At 33.2% G+C, this 12,997-nt stretch overlaps 1 long non-coding RNA gene across 1 annotated transcript; it reads right to left on the reverse strand.

Annotated features, from left to right (window-relative positions):
* Positions 1-2,946: 2,946 nt before the first annotated feature.
* LOC140013131 (uncharacterized) lies at positions 2,947-5,610 on the reverse strand. The gene is made up of 4 exons (XR_011820204.1): positions 5,413-5,610; positions 5,048-5,114; positions 3,354-3,514; positions 2,947-3,247 (listed from the first exon to the last, which is right to left on the reverse strand). It is a non-coding gene; the product is annotated as an uncharacterized lncRNA (long non-coding RNA).
* Between the last annotated feature and the right edge of the window lie 7,387 nt (positions 5,611-12,997).

A 12,997-nucleotide genomic window follows, 5' to 3' on the forward strand; every position in this document is an offset into this window, starting at 1 on the left:
CCTTTAATGTGTAAAAACTTAAGGGTATTTCCTATTTCTATGATAGGCTGAAAAAAGAATCCAAAAGGTAACAGGAATGTTATTTATAAATAGGGTTATGGTCCCCATGTCACACGTATTTTTATTGTCATATTTTCTAATATTACAAAATAGCTCTTTCTTGATATTCCATCGTCAGAAAAGATACCAAAGAGAAATTAAAGGCCCTCTCGAGAATTAGCAAATACGTGTTAACCTGTAAGACCTCTCCAAAATCTTCAAGGATTCAAATGCCAGGTTATCAACATGAATCCAGGTACGCTTCCGCAATTTTACGATTGATTTATTTCTTAATAATCGCCATATAAATTTTAGATTTAATAGGTGATGGCTTTCACCAAAAGTTACTAGAAATTACCACCCTAACAAGTGGTATCAAAGCTAGATATGGCTGATTATTAGGAAATAATTTGAATTTAGTAATTTATATATAAACATATATATATATATTTATGTCTCGTGAATTAGATTTTTTGATATATATATATATATGTGTGTGTGTGTGTGTGTGTGTGTGCAGGCGATTAAACAAGAAAATTCTTGGTAATCGAGACTGTCTTGAATTTTGACTATGAATGCATGGTTCTGTCGCATGATGAATAAGTCATGATATAGTTTTGATTGCTATGGTGTCATGCGTACCATTGATGGAATTCAGTAGGTCCCACCTTAGCCAAGCTTAAGTTGGCCGATTGTTAACTTATGTTCATGGCCATAGTACTATTATGTTGCAAAAGTCATGGCAGGGCTCACAATGTTACATGGTTTCAATCTTTAGTCATATGTTCGATTTTCATGCTTCTTGTCGTACTTGCTGCGTAACATAAAGTCAAGATAGTCCATGTTTCTTAAACAGTAACAATCGTGATTCAAGTTCGTTGGTTTCATTCATTATTTATTTATATCCTATGTCGACATGAATCCAGAAATAAATATGCATATATTTATATATTAACAAGTTAGGGTTTCTTTAATTTGAGTGAACCCTAATAAAGATAAGCAAGACATTTAATCCCAACAAAAGTCCATATGTTTGGCCTACTAAATATATAGTTTTATAAAGTATTTATGGACTTCAAGAAAATTTTGGATTTGAATGATAAATTTGGGTCAAATTATGGATATGGACCTTTGGTCCAATAAGTCTTGATCTAATTTGATTGGTTTGACTATATTTGATCACATTTTGACTAGAGTTGACTTTGATCAAATTTTTTGTTTAATTTGTATAATTTTAAATTTAAATATTCTTATAATTATATATATTTTAGAATAAATTAATTGAAACAATATGCCACCAAAGTGACCTCTATTGTGAAAATTAATTTATTTTAGAATATAATTAGTTGGGTACTTATGATTTAATAAATATTAATCGGCCCAAAGGAAGGTCAATATTTAATAAGATTATATGTGCATTTATGGTAATAAATACGTGATAATTATTCTATTTTTTACATGTGAATTATAAATTGGTCCAAAGAAAAATTTATTTTTGACATGTTATTATTGTCAGTGTTTATTACTGTGTCGAGATATCACTTAGAAGTTAATATTTTTGTCCAAAAATAAAATATTAATGGAACATCGGTATCTTGAGATGGGGTTACCTTTATTTAAATTTATTATTATTATGGTATATATGAGTTTGTTTTAATTATATTATGTTTTCTGTTCAGTTACGAATGATTTTACAAATATTACTACTAACATCAACAATATTCATATGCTGAATGACACAAACTTCAAGGCTTGAAAAGAAAATCTCTTGACAGTACTTGGAGTAATGAATCTTGACCTTATGTTAAGGGATGATTCTCTCCCACCTCTTATAGATCAAAGTACCTCTGATGAAAAGAAGGATAAGAAAAGGTGGGAGAGATCAAACCGCTTGTGTCTGATGATCATTAAAAAGGCCGTTCCAGAAGCATTCAAAGGAACAATGTTAGAAACGACAGTAACCGCTAAAGAGTTCATTTAGGACATTGAAAAAAGGTTTGTCAAGAACGAAAAGACTGAAATTAGTACGCTCTTGACACGCCTAGTTTCAATGAAATATGGTGGTAAAAGTAATATCAGAGAGTACATCATGGAGATGTCTCATCTTGCATCAAAATTAAATGCACTTAAATTGGTACTCTCTGAAGAGTTACTAGTGCATTTGATTTTAATATCTCTTTCTATACAGTTTAGTCAGTTTAAGGTGAGTTATAACTGTCAAAAGGAGACTTGATCACTAAATGTACTCATCTCACACTGTGTAGAAGAAGAGGAAAGGTTGAATCAAGATCAAACAGAAAGTGCTCATCTAGTCTCAATCGCTAATAATAAAGGCAAGGGACTTTACTACAAAAATATTCTTTTATAACATTTGAAAGCGTCATTATAGCTCCATGTTATGATGTTTTAACTATAATGACGCTCTATCAGAAGCATCATCCATTCTAACGTCACTATAAGTTTTATGACAGTTTCTATGCGTCCTAATTTGTAGTTCTTCTGGCACTTATAAATGTCATTAGTTATCGCTATTATGACACTTTGAAATGACAAGAAATGCCAGGGCACAGTTGATGTTATTAAAATTAAGTGATCTACATAACTGTCATATTTTGAAACTATCTTGACACTTCTGTCATGTAAGTACAATAAGATATTATAACACATTCACATAAGTAGAATGAAATATTATGGCACTTTTTGGTGTAACTAGATTAGGTTATTATGACACTTTTTAACATGAAATTTTGTGAATATTATGTACAATAAAAGTCGAAGTGATGACACTTTTAAGTGTTAATACAGTATGTTGCATTACTCCTATATACCATCCGTGTTTTATACCTATAAGCAGAAATCACATTTCATCCTGCCTGCATATTGTAAATCCTAATTTTTGGAATGATAAAGTAGTTAGTACCATCACATAAAGGAAAACCAAAGTTATTTACATCTTCGTAGTAACTAATACAACACAATAATCCAAACTGGTACAAAAATATATCATCTAAGCAACTCACCTTAAAACTATGTCAATAAATTACATGCTAATTCAGAGATTTTCCACTAGTGAGGAGTATTGCAGTAGCATTGTCAATATATATAAAGGAAGCAGTAGCTTGACAGGAACTCGACTAAATAGCATTAACAATGTCTTCAAAAAATAGCCATTTGATCCAGGGATCATTTAGTTTTCTTCAAGATTCACCTACATGTGTCATAAACCAAGCAATTGGAGTTACCAATCACACAGCTCTTCTTTTACAGTTTTAATCTTAGAAAACAAATAAAAACTAAGTTAGAGAAAAGATTACCAAGTTTATTGGCCAAGTAATGGCCACTCCAATTGCATCTCCAATCTTGCGAAAATTATGGTATGGCCTCATCAGCTCTTCATCACTCTCCACAAACACATTCACACTGATTTCACACCAATGCAATCCCAAAGGTGTGTCACCAAGATAAAACATAGTTTCTGTGAATGCATATTCATGACAAATATTTAGGTAGGCTCATGATTAAAAGAGAACCAAATGTTAGATTAGGTATGTCATTAAAGGTAACTTTTCTAGTAGTAAGCAATGTTAGATTGACCCTTAAGTCACAAAGATAACTATGCACTAATAACTTAGAAGAGTAAACACAAGTCATGAGGATTTATGTAAAGTTTTATTAAAGAATTCAGTAATACAAATTTAGACATTTAGCGATGATAAATAATTCCAAAATTAGAGCTACAAGTATATGTTGAATACAAGTACATGGTTTTGGTCAATCATGTTAATCAGAATAATGATTTTCATCTATATCTTGTTGTAAGATTTCAATTTATGAAGTTAAATGTGCACTAGTGTGTAGTGAACATATATTTATTTCATTGGACTTACATAACATTTAATAGCAATTGGAAAAAAAAAAGAAGAAAGACTAATAGTAATTGAAATAAGGACAAAACAAGAGGGGAAAAGCTAGACAAATATTAGAACCAAGAGTTTTACCATTTCCTGTCAGTAGTATTCTAGTGACCCTAATGAACAACGTTGCTAGACAAAGACCCAGTGAAAACTAAAGTCATTAGAAATTAAACTAACCACTGGAATTTATAAAATGTGTACACTTCATCACTGTCTTTGTACCTTGTGCAACGAGAAATTGGGAAAAAGAATAGAACAAATTTCATAGTATAATGTACTTTGTCCCAACCATCTAAAATGTCTCTGTCGCCTATTAATTTTGTCAAATTAAACTTATGAGATATTTTGGTTGTACAAACACATCCACAAGTAGGTCTAATAGCACTAATGAAATTAGAACAACACTAACATAAATGTAAGATTAGCCCTGCTTATGTCATTCTCCAATTTAACATAAATGTAACATGAGCCCTGGAAGTATCAGCTTGACACCAAATAGTAGAAGCTTCCTTATGCTTTTCTATAAGCAACATCTTTTTTTCCTCATTCTTGTAATTGTAATATCCAAATCTTTGATCAGTATTTGAATAAAAATAGACAAAGTGGCTTCCTAAGTGAAGTGAGACTGTGAGAGTGTCCAAACTTTTTAAAAGGCAAGAAACAACTTTACATATTGTCTTCACTCAATATATATCATGCATAAATACTTAATGAACAAACAATAATATCACATGACAAGAGTTGCCAAGCTACTGCTTCATCAGGCAATGGTCTGAGACAAAAATAGCTAAATATCTCAAACAGAAAATGCATGTTCAAACTAAAGATCCGAAGAGAAAACATAAAGACACTTTCAACCATGTTGCAGTATTTCAGTTCTCTATTCAACTCAAGATTAGTTTATAAAATTAATTTCAAGAAAAGAAGGCAGAGCCTTGGCAAAAATCTAAAGGGCAAGCTGCTTGGAAGAATTGAGTAAACTAGAGAGCAAATCCATATGGCAAGCAATGAAAAACTTGTTTAGTCAATTTATCAAACATGTGGTGGGTCACGGATGCTATCAAACTGATGCTAAAGAAGGCTATAACATTTACTTGAAATCTTTCGACGGCATCCAATCATCACGAAACTTTGGTACAACCATCAAGAAACTTTTATTGCCTGCTAAAAAACAAAAAGAAAAAATCCCAAACATGAGAATGAATCAAAACAATGACACATCCAATCAACTGACATTTTGATGGCATACTCAAATAGCTAAGTAGAAGACAACCCTAAATTGTTGATGCCATCTACCTTTTTGCTTATTTTAGACAAAATTGGAAATGTATATGTAGACCTAAAGTTAAAATTATCTCTTAAATACAAGAAATTAATCAAAAAGAAAACAACCTTGATGTTAACAAAAAATTGAATAATTGATATTCAATAAACTAAACAAACATCTTAATCACCGTACCTCTATCGGTAGGATGAATCCTAGTTGCTTCCTTCTTGAAAAATTAGCTGATTGGCAAGAAAATTGGCTAAATTTGCCCTAAATTGAGAGAAACAAGAGAGGGAGGGAAAGGTCACAGTATAGAGAGAGAGAAAATGCAGCGGGTGAGGAGAGAAGTGATGAGATGTGATAAGTAAGAAAAGGGAGAAAATATTAGACTTTTGGGTGAAAATAATCACGCGCTAAAGCATAACACCAATTTTCAAAATTAAGGGTGGTACGATGTAATTTTGTCTACTTTTTGCACCTTTTTAATGACACTCCTTACTGACTGTCATGTTAACAATCTATTATGACGTTTAGGAAAACATGTCATAATACAAGTGTCATTAAGAGCTATTTTTCTAGTAGTGTAAGAGAAAGAAAGATAAAGAAACTGCAGGTACAGTATCACAAAAGAAACAACAAAAGAAATCAGTTGATCAGGAAAAGAATATTTGTTTCTTCTATGGAGCTGAAGGGCATAAAAAGAAGCATTACACCAACTATCACGCTTGGTGTGCTAAGAAAGATATGCTTCTTAAATTGGTTTGTTCTGAGATTAATTTAACTATGGTACCTAAACACATATGGTGGTTAGATTATGGTGCAATAACTCGCATTAGTGTGTCTATACAGGATTGCATGAATTGCCGAATGCCTAATGATAATAAAAAATATATCTACGTGGGTGATGGCAAAACAGTTCAATTTGAGACAATAGTATTTTTTAGATTATTGTTAAAGACTGGATTTTATTTGAATCTTAATGAAACATTTGTTGTACTGCCCTTTTAACGGAATTTAATTTCTATTTTTATTTTAGACAAATTTGGTTATTTTTGTTAATTTGGAAATGGAAAGTTGAATTATTTCATGATTCAAAATTGGTTGGTTTTGGTTCTTTAATACACTACCATAATCTATATTTAATTGATACAATTGTCTCATTTAATGAATCTCTAGATTTGAGTATTAAAGGAGTAAAGAAAAAATTAACCAATGAGAATTCAACTGCATTATAGCACAAAAGATTGAGACATATCTCCAAACGGAGAATAGAAAGATTTGTGTCAAATGAAATTCTCGATCTCTTGAATTTTACAGATTTTAATGATTGTGTTAACTGTATAAGGGGAAAAAAAGCCAATAAAAAGAGATTTGAAACCAATAGATCCTTAGACGTCTTAGAACTTATACATACAGATATTTGTGGGCCATTTTCTATATCTGCTTGGAATGATTAATAATATTTTATAACGTTCATGGACGATTTTTCAAGATATAGATACATATATCTCATTTCTAAAAAATCACAGTCACTAGACGTGTTCAAAAATTTTAAAGCTGAAATTGAAAACCAACTTAACAAAAGGATTAAAAGCGTCAGATCTGACCGTGATGGTGAGTACTATGATAGATATGACGGTTCAGGTGAATAACATCCAGGACCATTTGCTAAATACCTAGAGGAATATGGTATCGTCTCACAGTACACTATGCCGGGTTCACCCACTATGAATGATGTAGCTAAAAGACGAAATAAAACGCTTAAACATATAGTAAGGAGCATGATATGTCATTCTACCTTACCAGAGTCACTCTGGAGAGAAACACTTAAAACTGTAGCATATATTTTTAATAGAGTTTTAACTAAAACAACTATTAAAACTCCTTATGAACTTTGGACAGGGAAAAAGTTCAGTTTAAAGCATTTATATATTTGGAGATGTCCAGTTAAGATAATGCCTTATAAGCCAAATGAAAAAAAATTAAAAAACGGCTAGTTGTTATTTTATTTGATACTTAAAAGATTCAGGGGTTACAAGTTTTATGATCTCACGACCAAATCGATTTTCGAGATAAGAAATGCCCGTTTCTTTGAGAATGTTGAGTTTTGGGGAGAAAATACAGTAAGAAAACTTGTCTTTAAAGAGGAATATGTCAATATCCTCACAGGTATCATTGATCTTGTTTAGGATTCTATTCCTAATCTTGATCATGACATAACGAATCAAAACAATGTCGAAAAATAAATTGTTATATAAGAACAAACTTTTCCTCCCCAAGAACTAATGCCATTAAGAAGATCCACTAGAGAAAGGAAAAGTGCAATACCAGATGATTACATTGTCTTTCTCCAAGAACATAAAGATGACACTGGATTGATGGAAGATGATCCAATCAACTTCCATCAATCCATGAAAGTTCAAATTCTCAAAAGTGAATCGATACCATGAATAAGGAGATTCAATCCATGAAAAACATTGATGTTTGGAATCTTGTCCCATTACCGGAAGGTATGAAACCTATTGATTATAAATGGATATTTAAAATCAAGAGTGTGAGGACTCAAACAAAAAATTTCCTATTTTTATCGAATATTATTGGTTTATTTAAATATTTATTCACCTGTTTTTTCCAACTAATTTATTTCAACAATTTTAAATCCATTCGTATGGAACAATGCCTCTCTTATGTTTTAAAACGTTTCGTTAGAAAAAAAAATTTAATTTTTCAAAGGCTCGTTTAGTAAGGAATAACGAGTACACATTTTCGAGACAAATTCGATTCGAGAGTGCAATAATTTTGGAGAATTAAGAATGATCAATAGTGAACTAAGAAAAGTTAATTGAGAGATGGATGTGAGTAAGTTAAAATTAAGCGTATACCGCTCGCGTGTCGATAGTTTTCTGAAAGACGCGCTGATAGGAATTAATTGGAGATTTGAGGATTAATACTAGACTCAAGAGAAGACTTGTAAATTTTCTTATTTTAAAACTCCTATTACGAGCTCATTTAAATATTTATTTGACCATTTACTCCAAATATTTTATTTGGACCTTTTATTACTCAATTACATGAAATAATAGCTCACATGTATTTTTAAAGTGACTCGTTCCAAAGTTTAATTTTTGGAAGTTTGTTAAGTGAGAATGGTGAACGCGCGTTTGGAGTCAACAATCGATTCGAGGGTACAATAAGCTTGGAAAAATTGGAGACTCACACATTAGTCTTGAAATAGGTATTTCTATGTTTAAGTACTAAATTATTAGTTAGTGATACAATCGTATTAGGAAATTCTTGAAAATTTCGCATTATCGCGCAAAAATCGGAAGTACGCTTTTTCACGCGTGCGAATAATTGAGGAACTTAAAACCATTATTTTTAGACCATTAAGAATGAATAATAATAGTATGAATACAAGTGCATTAGAGGTTTAGTGCACTAGTGAAACAAACTCGAGAGGAATCGAGCACAAAACGCGCGCGCGCGCGAAGGAGAGTTGACTTTTGTTTAATTTTGGGCCACACATTTTTGCTTCTCTTGGAAGCTTTACTTGCATCACTCTCTCTCTCTTCACTCCAAAACAGCCGGCCATCAAGAACAAAGAGGAACCAAGAAACGCTTTTATTTTCTTCATCAAATCTTGCTTCAATCTTCCACCAAATCACACCAAAAATTTAACCACACTTAGCTAATCACTTGGAGACCACATCAAGTTAGGAAAGAGGGCTGCTTTCACGGTTTTTCTTGGGCTAAGGAGGACCAACATTTCTATCTTGAATCATCTAAGGAAGTAGGTAACGATCAACCTCTCAAATCTTGATTTATAGAAGATTTATTGCACGTATAAACTCATGCATGCATGTGGATAGCTTTATTTATCTTGGAAAGTTAATGTGTGGCCTCTATGAACTTCCACTATGGTTGGATGGACTGATTTGATGAGTTATGATGTTGTTAATATTAGTTTAGTGCTTAATCTAGTGGTATAATGTTGTATTGTTGAAGGAAACTCAAAGGAGGTGAAGAGGGAAATTTTTTCGATTCTGCCCCTGTGAATTCGTGCACTTTAGTGCAAATTTTTGAGGTTCTAATGACTTGTTTCTGATGTATATGTGTAATATAGGTTGTGTACAAAGTTTTCTCAAAAACTTTCATGATTTGGTTGGTCAAATTATGTGTTTTCGGAAACCAACAAAACTGGAAATTTTTCCCACAACTGCTCTAGCAGTGTTTTTGTGTTGGCTATAACTGTTTGCTCCAATGTCAAAATTGAGTTCCGTTTGTGGCACTGGAGACTAGATATTCCCATCTTTCTAACAGTATAAAATTCACGTCTTGGTTCCACCTGAGTAGCCCATACCAACCGTTTGAACATGACTGTCCTGTTTCGCGTTTACACTGGGAGTTCTGTTTTGAGCAGCAAGTTGATGCTCAAATATGAGCTAGTTGTGGACAGATTTTGAAAACAAGTTCTTCTAAGAAATTGTAGCTTTATGAATCTAGTTTTCAACACCACTGACCACGCTCGATTCCAAGTTGAATTGAGTGAGTTGTAGCCGAAATCCAAAACTGACTCAATGATTTGAAACCCTCATTTTGGACAGATTTGTAACAACCTTGACTTAGGGCTTGCTATTCGAAATTCTTGGTGTAAATCACCTACCAAATGTTTCTTGGATCCTTATTAGACCTGGTTATCATAAATGAGACATGTTTTTAGGCATTTTTATTGGCCAAAGGTTTGAGGAAAGGGAAAACTAGAGGTGCAAGGCAGCTTTGCCTTGGATTTTTGGAAACTTTAATGGTTTTGTTAACCAACTTTCCGAATGAATTTTCCTATGAAAATTGGTAGAAGAATAGCCCTTATATGGTAGGATAATACTGCCAAAATTGGTGCCATTTTAAGTCCGTTTCGATGTTCAATCAACGTCCCAAAGTCAGCGATTTAAATCTGGAAAATTGGCCCAACGGTCTCATTTTTCAGCAATTTTGAGCTACCATATCTTGGTACTCAAAACTCCAATTCATGTTCTGCTTGTTTTGTTTTAAACTATGATTGCAACTCTAATTGAGTTTCAAATTTGAGAGACTATTTCACATTGAGTGAATTTTGCCGAATTTCCAAACTTTGTCAAAAAAACAACCCAAATCTGCCTTGATATTCTAGAACATCCATTTTGAGCCAAATTTTGAATGTCTTCCATTTGGAATCAAGGAAAAGTGTTTTCTAGGAACTTTTAGTACTTTGGAAATAGTTTCAATGGTACCAAATTTTCCAATTTTGGACTTGTGGAGAGTGAGTTATGATTTTTCAAAGAATGCCACAAATTCGATAAATCTTGACCGTTTTGAAAGAATTCGCACGGGAACATTTGCAAAGAATCCGGCTGCGTATCTGGCCAGTTCTTGACCGGATAGTTGAACAGATTGGTGGTGAAAATTGAAAAAAAAAAATTGGTTTGCTTTCTACCTCGTATCTGACCGAAAAATCTGGCTGGATATCCGGCCAATTTCAGGCCGTTGGCCGGATAGTGACGTGGCCAGTTTATTTCATCTTCGATCGACCGTTTGAAAATTAATTTGCATGATTTCATACCTACTTGTTTCCGTCCAATGATTTTAAGATTAAAAATGAGATTTTACTTGAGTTTTGAACCCCACTTTTGAACCTCGGTTTACAAAGAAAAATCTAGACTCATCTTCGCGCTATCTTCTAGATTGTACAAGCGTACGATCTTCTATGATAATTGGGGGTTATAAATAATAGTTTATTATTAATTGTTCAGGCACACAAGAGGACCTTCAAAAGGATCCCACGGTGAACGTTTGAACTTTAAGTGACATTTCTTCCTTATTTACTTGGTGAGTGTCAAGTGTATGACTAGTTGAAATCCTACGAATGTGACACATGTTTGTCTGTTATCCATGACTTGAGATTTTGAAAATGGAGTTGAGTGTGTACTTTATCGCACTCGTTCTCATTTGAAACGAATAACTCCTGCTTGAAATGCTGGAATATATCAAATGCTTGAAAATATGTCAAATGCTTGGATATATCAAATGTTTGAATAATATGAAATAGTATGCTATGGCTGCATACGTCGTTGGAGTGAATCTCCTCGACTCTCAAATGTACATGGGGGACGCCCAAACTCATAGGCTAACCTTGGGACTCGAGCAAGCATGGGTTTGGTCGGGAACCTCGGTGAGCCATGAGAATTACCTGATAAGCTTGATTTATTTGAGAGATCTCGCTTGGCATACTCTTGGAGTATTGCCTTTTAAATGTCATGCGGGTCCGGTGCAGTATACGGTGGACGGACATGAGAAGTAAGTGGAGATCTACGGATTAAAAATATCAACCCGGTTGACGGAGAGTCATTGTGGGAAGATATACGAATGAGACTGACAAAGCAAATGGAACTTAGCTCCTGAGAGCTACCATATTCTTGACTTATTTCTGGTTACATTTCATTGAAATTGTTAACTACTTGCACTTTATCATTTGACCTGTTATTTGGGTTTGCTACTTAGACTATGTGCTTGCATGTGTGTTCTTGACCTCACGAGCTTTTCGCTCACCCCGTAGATTTGTTTTTCTTAACAGGATTGGATTGAGAGTAAGACTCGAAGGAGCCATGGGATGTACTTTTGAAACCCCTGTTGAATGCGCTTTAGTTCTAGGATTTCCATGTAATTAACTAGACTTTTGACTACTTCATACTTTGGGGATTGTTGTATATTTTGAGAATTTGATGTAAGAATTGGATAACCATTGTATTTTGGAACTCGTGATATAAGTTTGATTGTTAATTGTGGAAGCGATTCCTTTTCTTACTTTATCTGGTTGTGATGGCTAGTATTGTATTAAATTTGAATGGGATTTGTACCGAGTCCTGGCGAGAGTTGAGCAGGTGTCCCGTGGATACCCTTTGGTTCGCCTGAGGGAGAAGTAGGGGTGTCACAAAGAGAGATTCGAAAGGTAATGTGGAAAGATACAAAACTCTTCTTGTTGTTAAGGGATTTACACAAAAAGAAGGTATCAATTATAATGAAACCTTCTCTCCGATCTTTTCAAAGGACTCTTTTAAAATTATCATGACATTAGTGGCGTATTTCAATTTTGAGTTATATCAAATGGATGTAAAGACGGCATTTTTTAATGGTGTATTGATGAGACAATTTATATGGTGCAACAAAAAAACTTTGTATCAGTAGATCCAAAGAATATAGTTTGCAAATTTAAAAAATCCATTTATGGGCTCAAACAAGCGTCCCGACAATGATATTTCAAATTTTATCAAGTGATTATCTCATTTGATTTTGAGATGAATTTAGTAGATGATTGTATATACCATAAATTTTGTGGGAGCAAGTATATTTTTCTGGTATTGTATGTTGATGATATTTTACTTACCAGCAATGATATGGTCCTATTACATGAAACCAAGAAATTTCTAACTAAGAATTTTGAAATGAAAGATTTTGGTGATGCATCTTTTGCGTTACGCATACAGATACACTGAGATCGCTCTCAGGATATTTTGAAACTATCACAAAAGGGTTATATCGAAAAAGTTTTAAAAGATATAGCATGCAAAATTATAAATCAGGTGACACCCCTGTGACTAAAGAAAATAAATTTAGTCTCGATCAGTATCCTAAAAATGCTTTTAAGGAAAAAGAGATACAAAAGATTCCTTATGCGTCAACAGTAGGGAGTTTGATGTATGCTCAAGTTTGTACGCGTTTGGATATTACGTATATTATTGGAATG

Source organism: Coffea arabica, chromosome 8e, assembly GCF_036785885.1.
Source record: "Coffea arabica cultivar ET-39 chromosome 8e, Coffea Arabica ET-39 HiFi, whole genome shotgun sequence".
Taxonomy (NCBI): domain Eukaryota; kingdom Viridiplantae; phylum Streptophyta; class Magnoliopsida; order Gentianales; family Rubiaceae; genus Coffea; species Coffea arabica.